Genomic DNA, 10,226 nt, shown 5'->3' with positions numbered 1-10,226 from the left:
GCGCAGCTCTTGGTCGTTGAGTTGTATCACATCAAGGTAACTATCAAACAGTTTGAACACCGACAGCAACCGATATCAACATTTAGCAGCTGTCAGTGACCTGGAAACCTGTCAATTAGCTCGTTAGCCAGCTGGCGGCGCTGACAGCGAGGCGTGGGGAACTCTCAGAGGAATCTGAAGGGACCCAAAGTTAAACAGCAGAAGATTTGGAATCCTTATTTCTAAATAATGATGTTTCAGACTGGGTGGAACTCAGTAAATTTTATTGTCAACCAGGTCCGTATCAGAATGACAGAATGATGCATCAATCTGGAGAGGATCCTTCATCCCAAATCTCCCAGAATCTCTGACTTACTGTGGGGGGGCTTTTCATTAAGTAGAATCTGCCTGTTTTGGTGACCTTGAAGATGTTGCATGTTTCCCATCAACAGGCACAAAGCCCGGATACGGAGTGTGCGTATCTATTGAGCCTCCTCTGGACACACTAACTGGGGAGTGTGTTGTTCTCAAAATGTCCTAATTTAGCCCGAGAGCCCCGACACAGCTGGTGGTTATCAGTCACTACATATTTCTTATCGTTTCCTAAAACTCCTTTGCACACTTGGTAAGTATCAGACTCTTCATAAAGTAATTTTATGAGCCCGGGATAGAAGCATTTTTGAACAGGGAAACGTAACATCTTGTATTAATGTTAAGACCTTTATTTTATAAGCCAGACAGGAAGTGGTTCTGTGGTTGACCTGGAAGTGAAGGTGAGGATTAAAGGTTAAAGGAGCCAGCCAATGTTGAACGCCACGTGTGGTTCTTTTGTTTTCATCAGTAAATAAAGTCAAGACGACCCTCGGTTACATTTTGAACTTTTTCATTGAATCATCTACAAAATACACGGCTTACATCATCTTATATACATTTTAAAGCAGCATTTTTACTTTGTATAATATTAAGGGCTTTGGTAAAGGAAAGAAAATCTTTATGAAATACAAAAAATTTTTTTGGGCAATGTTATGGAGAGCCCCGCATGCAATAATAATATTGCATACGTTTTCTGGCGTATATAGAAGGGTTCCCCCGCAGCCGAGAGACAGATCCACCTGCCCTTTAGGTGCCCTAACCTCTCCACAGTGCGCAGTGTTAAAGCGCCTCTCCTGTTCGGTGTGAGGGTGCGCGGTTGAATAATGAGCCATCACTCTTCCAATTACGGAGTTGTACTTGTTTAATTTATTTAATTTGCGTTTATGTTTATATTTATGTTGAAGTCAAATAAAACATGGGCCTTCTTTGAAGTGATGAGTCTGTAATTTTAACCTAGGGATTTGTTGCGACTCATGAGGCACGCACGAGTGACGCTGCTGTTTATGTATGCTATTGCAGTCACCGCAAGTCAAAATGGAAAAGTGCGTACACGGCCTCAGACCTGTCGTGGCGATTTCATCTTTCCTGCGCTCACGATGGATTTGATAAATGCCAACCTTTGCGCAGAAAACAACGTACACACGACCTACGCACGTTTTTCGTCTTACGCAAGTTTGATAAATGAGGGCCATTGGCTCTGAATGGAACTCTGTCATCCATCATTACTGTGAAAATGGCTGACATTGAGCCACAGTGTTTTAACTGAAGAGTCATAGCAACACATGCTTCCTTGGTTGAAGAGTTGCTAGAGTGGAGTTCCCTCATTCCCGGTCAGGGAATGAGGGAACCAGGTTTTGGCACTGTCAGTAGCGTAAACCAAAGACATTTCTGCTGTTGTTTTCCAGTGACATGACTAGAATGTCAATTTAATCTAGCCCTGTCACAAATTCAATAGGACGTTGGTTTGTAACGAGTCATCCTATGCGCACCACTTGATTTGAAATAACACTTTTCAGCCAGCAGATTTACTACTTCTCTTTAGAGAAGGGCTCGCTTAACTCTTTCCAGCAGCTCTAGGACCATTGTGGCTTTTAAAAACTAAAAGAATGATCAAGTTTTTCTGATACTTTGATGTGTAACACGGTGCTTAATAACATTTTGAGCAGCAAAGACAAATGCTATTTGTCATTAAATGACATGGGCATCCACGAATGATACGGAAAAAGAGAAATTTCATGGTCTATTGTCGGACAAAATGTTTTTGTCCGCGGATTTTGAGCATTTGGTGATCTGGCAGGTGCTGGCCGTCCGTCTTGGATTGAGTTTGAGGGAGGCCCGTTTTTTGTGTCGTACGGCACTGTGGAATCTAATCTTCCCCACTTGCTTTGTAGAGGAGGAACTTAGAATGCACATGAGATAACAGACCATCACTTTAACTGAAGAGTCATAGCAAAAATTTTTCCTTGGTTGAAGAGTTGCTAGAGTGCATTTAGCTGGAGACTGTGTTTCCCTACAAGCCACCCATATTCTGAGCAGAGGTAGAGATAGCAAGGTACATTTGAAAGCTGATTATACAAGGAGCAGAGAATACATTGGCCGGGAATCGAACCCAGGTCACCTGCTTGGCAAGCAGCTATTCTCTCCACTATACCACCAATGCCCTGACAGACCCTTATTTAGTCATCTATCAACTGCTTTTCTTGCAGGGCTATGACACACTCACTCTTACTCAGGAATCTTTCTATTTCTCCCTGAAATAAGAGAGAAGTCTAAAGCGTGAAACTTGTGCTTGCTTGGATTCATTCTCCAGATGCGCACAATTGCTTTCATCTGAAGCTAAAATGTTCACAACTTCAGTACAATGCACTATGCCAATTAATTTGCCAGTCAGGAATGAGTTTACCACAGTCTTGCAACCTGTACCGTGTGCACTGCTTTCGGGTCCCTGATGGTCTAGTGGCTAGGATTCGGCGCTCTCACCGCTGCGGCCCGGGTTCGATTCCCGGTCAGGGAATGAGGGAACCAAGTTTTGGCCCTGTTAGTAGCGTAAACCAAAGACATTTCTGCTGTTGTTTTCCAATGACATGACCAGAATGTCAATTTAATCTAGCCCTGTCACAAATTCAATAGGACGTTGGTTTGTAAGGAGTCATCCTATGCGCACCACTTGATTTGAAATAACACTTTATAGCCAGCAGATTTACTACTTCTCTTTAGAGAAGGACTCGCTTAACTCTTTCCAGCAGCTCTAGGACCATTGTGGCTTTTAAAAACTAAAAGAATGATCAAGTTTTTCTGATACTTTGATGTGTAACACGGTGCTTAATAACATTTTGAGCAGCAAAGACAAATGCTATTTGTCATTAAATGACATGGGCATCCACGAATGATACGGAAAAAGAGAAATTTCATGGTCTATTGTCGGACAAAATGTTTTTGTCCGCGGACTTGGAGCATTTGGTGATCTGGCAGGTGCTGGCCGTCCATCCGTACGTCTTGGATTGAGTTTGAGGGAGGCCCGTTTTTTGTGTCGTACGGCACTGTGGAATCTAATCTTCCCCACTTGCTTTGAAGAGGAGGAACTTAGAATGCACATGAGAAAACAGACCATCACTTTAACTGAAGAGTCATAGCAAAACATGCTTCCTTGGTTGAAGAGTTGCTAGAGTGCATTAGCTTGAGACTGTGTTTTCCCTACAAGCCACCCATTGTCTGAACAGAGGTAGAGATAGCAATGTACATTTGAAAGCTGATTATACACGGAGCAGAGAATGCATTGGCCGGGAATCGAACCCGGGTCAACTGCTTGACAAGCAGCTATTCTCTCCACTATACCACCAATGCCCTGACAGGCCCTTTTTTAGTCATCTATCAACTGTTTTTCTTGCAGGGCTATGACACACTCACTCTTACTCAGGAATCTTTCTATTTCTCCCTGAAATAAGAGAGAAGTCTAAAGCGTGAAACTTGTGCTCGCTTGGATTCATTCTCCAGATGCGCACAATTGCTTTCATCTAAGGCTAAAATGTTCACAACTTCAGTACAATGCACTATGCCAATTAATTTGCCAGTTAGGAATGAGTTTACCACAGTCTTGCAACCTGTACCGTGTGCACTGCTTTCGGGTCCCTGATGGTCTAGTGGCTAGGATTTGGCGCTCTCACCGCCGCGGCCCGGGTTCGATTCCCGGTCAGGGAATGAGGGAACCAGGTTTTGGCACTGTGAGTAGCGTAAACCAAAGACATTTCTGCTGTGTTTTCCAATGACATGACCAGATTGTCAATTTAATCGAGCCCTGTCACAAATTCAATAGGATGTTGGTTTGTAAGGAGTCATCCTATGCGCACCACTTGATTTGAAATAACACTTTACAGCCAGCAGATTTACTACTTCTCTTTAGAGAAGGGCTCGCTTAACTCTTTCCAGCAGCTCTAGGACCATTGTGGCTTTTAAAAACTAAAAGAATGATCTAGTTTTTCTGATACTTTGATGTGTAACACGGTGCTTAATAACATTTTGAGCAGCAAAGACAAATGCTATTTGTCATTAAATGACATGGGCATCCACGAATGATACGGAAAAAGAGAAATTTCATGGTCTATTGTCAGACAAAATGTTTTTGTCCGCGGACTTGGAGCATTTGGTGATCTGGCAGGTGCTGGCCGTCCATCCGTCCGTCCGTCTTGGATTGAGTTTGAGGGAGGCCCGTTTTTTGTGTCGTACGGCACTGTGGAATCTAATCTTCCCCACTTGCTTTGTAGAGGAGGAACTTAGAATGCACATGAGAAAACAGACCATCACTTTAACTGAAGAGCAGCCTTGAAAGTAAGCCGGTGCGAGGCGGTGCTGCGTTCCTGTAAAAGATTTCGGGGCGGTGCGGCGCACCGGTAAGATTTGATAAGTGTTTATTATGCTGAATTAGAAAAAAAAAAAAAAAACACAAAAAAAAAATACAAAAAGTGCAGTAACGCTCGCCTTTTAAGAAGAAAACATATCTAGGCTACCCACATTATGTCATTTTTGACCAGCTCCGATGAAGATAACACCTTGGCTTGCTTAAAATAGTCAAAGGATCTCCGGCGTGCGCCAGCTTCCAATTGCCATCCAGTAGCCTATGGTAGGCTAATCAGTTTTCAAAACGTCTGCAAATATCCCGTATATTTTGGTCTTTCTGTTGGTGCCTTTCTCGGAGCTTGCGTTCCGTTTGTTTCCATCTCCTGCCCGCGCTTGCTCCGCAGTTAGTTCTAGTGAATGAAGTCGTCTCGACTGTCGTCTTTAAAACTGTGTCAGCGAAATGTTAAATCGGCTTTTCAAAAACTGCATGTTTTTGTGATTGGGTGGCATACTGAGACATGTCTTCTACTCGGACAAATAATAAATTACTCTTCTTCAAATAGGCTGTTCACGCTGTTTGTAACGGGGGCACAGCTGAACACAGAGCGTAGGCCTATGTCCGCTTAAGTGGGCTACAGGACCGTAAGCTTGTGATTTAAATGTGAGCATCCTTTGTAAAGTAAGCACGAGTTTTCCTGACACCCTAAAAAGTATTCATATGAGCCCTCTCACTCCCTGTAATATTTACATTTTAACGTGTTAAAATATTTACAGTGTATCAACTAGACAGCCAATATATGGGAATGTTTTCAGAAGCTGATTCAGGAAGTGCATGCTGTGAAGACAAGCATTGTGATACGGAGAGATAAAAGAATGCAGAAAAGAATAACCGAGCTATTTAAAAGAAAGGACCGAGTTATTGAAAATGAAAATCAGGAAAAAGTCAGAAAAACAGATGGCTCGCTGCATGCAGAGTAACGTTGCAGGTGCAGGACCGTCAACAAGTGATGGTGGGCCTGCTGCAAGTACCGCTTACCCCCCTGTTTGGTCAAAGGAGCAATTTGAACAGGCCTACTTTGATTTTTTTAAATATTTTTTTTGTTTTTCCATCATTTTGCATTTTTCAGTCCAGTTCCAAATGTACTGAAAATAAAGTACTCACAGTAAAATATTTACAAACTGAAATATTTTGTAATGTCATTTTTTCACATAGAACACTTAGGAAGGCCCACAAGAATGTGAAGTAGTTAAGAATATTAAAAAGTCATGAAATTGGTGTGAATCGCCTCTGAACAACACCCCCGGGTAAAACGGAGTTAAAAAATAATACAGTGAGTGACACACCGGACATTGTAGCACCGGTAAGAATTGAAAACTACTTTCACCCCTGCTGAAGAGTCATAGCAAAACATGCTTCCTTGGTTGAATAGTTGCTAGAGTGCATTAGCTTGAGACTGTGATTTCCCTACAAGCCACCCATTGTCTGAACAGAGGTAGAGAAAGCAAGGTACATTTGAAAGCTGATTATACACGGAGCAGAGAATGCATTGGCCGGGAATCGAACCCGGGTCAACTGCTTGGCAAGCAGCTATTCTCTCCACTATACCACCAATGCCCTGACAGACCCTTATTTAGTCATCTATTAACTGTTTTTCTTGCAGGGCTATGACACACTCACTCTTACTCAGGAATCTTTCTATTTCTCCCTGAAAAGAGAGAGAAGTCTAAAGCGGGAAACTTGTGCTTGCTTGGATTCATTCTCCAGATGTGCACAATTGCTTTCATTTAAGGCTAAAATGTTCACAACTTCAGTACATTGCACTATGCCAATTAATTTGCCAGTTAGGAATGAGTTTACCACAGTCTTGCAACCTGTACCGTGTGTACTGCTTTCGGGTCCCTGATGGTCTAGTGGCTAGGATTCGGAGCTCTCACCACAGTGGCCCGGGTTCGATTCCCGGTCAGGGAATGAGGGAACCAGAGTTTGGCCCTGTGAGTAGCGTAAACCAAAGACATTTCTGCTGTTGTTTTCCAATGACATGACTAGAATGTCAATTTAATCTAGCCCTGTCACAAATTCAATTGGATGTTGGTTTGTAACGAGTCATCCTATGCGCACCACTTGATTTGAAATAACACTTTATAGCCAGCAGATTTACTACTTCTCTTTAGAGAAGGGCTCGCTTAACTCTTTCCAGCAGCTCTAGGACCATTGTGGCTTTTAAAAACTAAAAGAATGATCAAGTTTTTCTGATACTTTGATGTGTAACACGGTGCTTAATAACATTTTGAGCAGCAAAGATAAATGCTATTTGTCATTAAATGACATGGGCATCCACGAATGATACGGAAAAAGAGAAATTTCATGGTCTATTGTCGGACAAAATGTTTTTGTCCACGGACTTGGAGCATTTGGCGATCTGGCAGGTGCTGGCTGTCCATCCGTCCGTCCGTCCGTCTTGGATTGAGTTTGAGGGAGGCCCGTTTTTTGTATCGTACGGCACTGGGGAATCTAATCTTCCCCACTTGCTTTGTAGAGGAGGAACTTAGAATGCACATGAGATAACAGACCATCACTTTAACTGAAGAGTCATAGCAAAACATGCTTCCTTGGTTGAAGAGTTGCTAGAGTGCATTAGCTTGAGACTGTGTTTTCCCTACAAGCCACCCATTGTCTGAACAGAGGTAGAGATAGAAAGGTACATTTGAAAGCTGATTATACACGGAGCAGAGACTGCATTGGCCGGGAATCGAACCCAGGTCAACTGCTTGGCAAGCAGCTATTCTCTCCACTATACCACCAATGCCCTGACAGACCATTATTTAGTCATCTATCAACTGTTTTTCTTGCAGGGCTATGACACACTCACTCTTACTCAGGAATCTTTCTATTTCTCCCTGAAATAAGAGAGAAGTCTAAAGCGTGAAACTTGTGCTTGCTTGGATTCATTCTCCAGATGCGCACAATTGCTTTCATCTAAGGCTAAAATGTTCACAACTTCAGTACATTGCACTATGCCAATTAATTTGCCAGTTAGGAATGAGTTTACCACAGTCTTGCAACCTGTACCGTGTGCACTGCTTTCGGGTCCCTGATGATCTAGAGGCTAGGATTTGGCGCTTTCACTGCCGCGGCCCGGGTTCGATTCCCGGTCAGGGAATGAGGGAATCAGGTTTTGGCAGTGTGAGTAGCGTAAACCAAAGACATTTCTGCTGTTGTTTTCCAATGACATGACCAGAATGTCAATTTAATCTAGCCCTGTCACAAATTCAATAGGATGTTGGTTTGTAAGAAGTCATCCTATGCGCACCACTTGATTTGAAATAACACTTTACAGCCAGCAGATTTACTACTTCTCTTTAGAGAAGGGCTCGCTTAACTCTTTCCAGCAGCTCTAGGACCATTGTGGCTTTTAAAAACTAAAAGAATGATCAAGTTTTTCTGATACTTTGATGTGTAACACGGTGCTTAATAACATTTTGAGCAGCAAAGACAAATGCTATTTGTCATTAAATAACATGGGCATCCACGAATGATACGGAAAAAGAGAAATTTCATGGTCTATTGTCGGACAAAATGTTTTTGTCCGCGGACTTGGAGCATTTGGTGATCTGGCAGGTGCTGGCCGTCCATCCGTCCGTCCGTCTTGGATTGAGTTTGAGGGAGGCCCGTTTTTTGTGTCGTACGGCACTGTGGAATCTAATCTTCCCCACTTGCTTTGTAGAGGAGGAACTTAGAATGCACATGAGAAAACAGACCATCACTTTAACTGAAGAGTCATAGCAAAACATGCTTCCTTGGTTGAAGAGTTGCTAGAGTGCATTAGCTTGAGACTGTGTTTTCCCTACAAGCCACCCATTGTCTGAACAGAGGTAGAGATAGCAAGGTACATTTGAAAGCTAATTATACAAGGAGCAGAGAATACATTGGCCGGGAATCGAACCCCGGTCAACTGCTTGGCAAGCAGCTATTCTCTCCACTATACCACCAATGCCCTGACAGGCCCTTATTTAGTCATCTATCAACTGTTTTTCTTGCAGGGCTATGACACACTCACTCTTACTCAGGAATCTTTCTATTTCTCCCTGAAATAAGAGAGAAGTCTAAAGCGTGAAACTTGTGCTTGCTTGGATTCATTCTCCAGATGCGCACAATTGCTTTCATCTAAGGCTAAAATGTTCACAACTTCAGTACAATGCACTATGCCATTCATTTGCCAGTTAGGAATGAGTTTACCACAGTCTTTCAACTTGTACCGTGTGCACTGCTTTCGGGTCCCTGATGGTCTAGTGGATAGGAATAGGCGCTCTCACTGCCGCGGCAGGGGTTCGATTCCCGGTCAGGGACTGAGGGAACCAGGTTTTGGCACTGTGAGTAGCGTAAACCAAAGACATTTCTGCTGTTCTTTTCCAATGACATGACTAGAACGTCAATTTAATCTAGCCCTGTCACAAATTCAATAGGACGTTGGTTTGTAAGGAGTCATCCTATGCGCACCACTTGATTTGAAATAACACTTTACAGCCAGCAGATTTACTACTTCTCTTTAGAGAAGGGCGCGCTTAACTCTTTCCAGCAGCTCTAGGACCATTGTGGCTTTTAAAAACTAAAAGAATGATCAAGTTTTTCTGATACTTTGATGTGTAACACGGTGCTTAATAACATTTTGAGCAGCAAAGATAAATGCTATTTGTCAATAAATGATATGGGCATCCACGAATGATACGGAAAAAGAGAAATTTCATGGTCTATTGTCGGACAAAATGTTTTTGTCCACGGACTTGGAGCATTTGGCGATCTGGCAGGTGCTGGCTGTCCATCCGTCCGTCCGTCCGTCTTGGATTGAGTTTGAGGGAGGCCCGTTTTTTGTATCGTACGGCACTGGGGAATCTAATCTTCCCCACTTGCTTTGTAGAGGAGGAACTTAGAATGCACATGAGATAACAGACCATCACTTTAACTGAAGAGTCATAGCAAAACATGCTTCCTTGGTTGAAGAGTTGCTAGAGTGCATTAGCTTGAGACTGTGTTTTCCCTACAAGCCACCCATTGTCTGAACAGAGGTAGAGATAGAAAGGTACATTTGAAAGCTGATTATACACGGAGCAGAGACTGCATTGGCCGGGAATCGAACCCAGGTCAACTGCTTGGCAAGCAGCTATTCTCTCCACTATACCACCAATGCCCTGACAGACCATTATTTAGTCATCTATCAACTGTTTTTCTTGCAGGGCTATGACACACTCACTCTTACTCAGGAATCTTTCTATTTCTCCCTGAAATAAGAGAGAAGTCTAAAGCGTGAAACTTGTGCTTGCTTGGATTCATTCTCCAGATGCGCACAATTGCTTTCATCTAAGGCTAAAATGTTCACAACTTCAGTACATTGCACTATGCCAATTAATTTGCCAGTTAGGAATGAGTTTACCACAGTCTTGCAACCTGTACCGTGTGCACTGCTTTCGGGTCCCTGATGGTCTAGTGGCTAGGATTTGGCGCTTTCACTGCCGCGGCCCGGGTTCGATTCCCGGTCAGGGAA

General features: G+C 43.0%; 8 non-coding genes across 8 annotated transcripts; 4 read left to right on the top strand and 4 right to left on the bottom strand.

Moving 5' to 3' along the window:
* The first annotated feature begins 2,794 nt into the window (after nt 1-2,794).
* On the top strand, nt 2,795-2,866 carry trnae-cuc (transfer RNA glutamic acid (anticodon CUC)). Its single transcript has one exon. It is a non-coding gene; the product is annotated as a tRNA-Glu (tRNA).
* Nucleotides 2,867-3,624: 758 nt separating this feature from the next.
* Nucleotides 3,625-3,696, bottom strand: trnad-guc (transfer RNA aspartic acid (anticodon GUC)). The gene has a single exon. It is a non-coding gene; the product is annotated as a tRNA-Asp (tRNA).
* A 282-nt stretch (nt 3,697-3,978) lies between these two features.
* On the top strand, nt 3,979-4,050 carry trnae-cuc (transfer RNA glutamic acid (anticodon CUC)). The gene has a single exon. It is a non-coding gene; the product is annotated as a tRNA-Glu (tRNA).
* Nucleotides 4,051-6,229: 2,179 nt separating this feature from the next.
* Nucleotides 6,230-6,301, bottom strand: trnag-gcc (transfer RNA glycine (anticodon GCC)). The gene has a single exon. It is a non-coding gene; the product is annotated as a tRNA-Gly (tRNA).
* A 1,120-nt stretch (nt 6,302-7,421) lies between these two features.
* On the bottom strand, nt 7,422-7,493 carry trnag-gcc (transfer RNA glycine (anticodon GCC)). The gene has a single exon. It is a non-coding gene; the product is annotated as a tRNA-Gly (tRNA).
* Nucleotides 7,494-7,775: 282 nt separating this feature from the next.
* trnae-uuc (transfer RNA glutamic acid (anticodon UUC)) lies at nt 7,776-7,847 on the top strand. The gene has a single exon. It is a non-coding gene; the product is annotated as a tRNA-Glu (tRNA).
* A 1,953-nt stretch (nt 7,848-9,800) lies between these two features.
* On the bottom strand, nt 9,801-9,872 carry trnag-gcc (transfer RNA glycine (anticodon GCC)). The gene has a single exon. It is a non-coding gene; the product is annotated as a tRNA-Gly (tRNA).
* A 282-nt stretch (nt 9,873-10,154) lies between these two features.
* trnae-uuc (transfer RNA glutamic acid (anticodon UUC)) lies at nt 10,155-10,226 on the top strand. The gene has a single exon. It is a non-coding gene; the product is annotated as a tRNA-Glu (tRNA).

The sequence above is a fragment of the Odontesthes bonariensis genome, chromosome 8 (genome assembly GCF_027942865.1).
Source record: "Odontesthes bonariensis isolate fOdoBon6 chromosome 8, fOdoBon6.hap1, whole genome shotgun sequence".
Classification (NCBI taxonomy): Eukaryota; Metazoa; Chordata; class Actinopteri; order Atheriniformes; family Atherinopsidae; genus Odontesthes; species Odontesthes bonariensis.
This window is presented reverse-complemented; position numbering and strand designations above follow the sequence as displayed.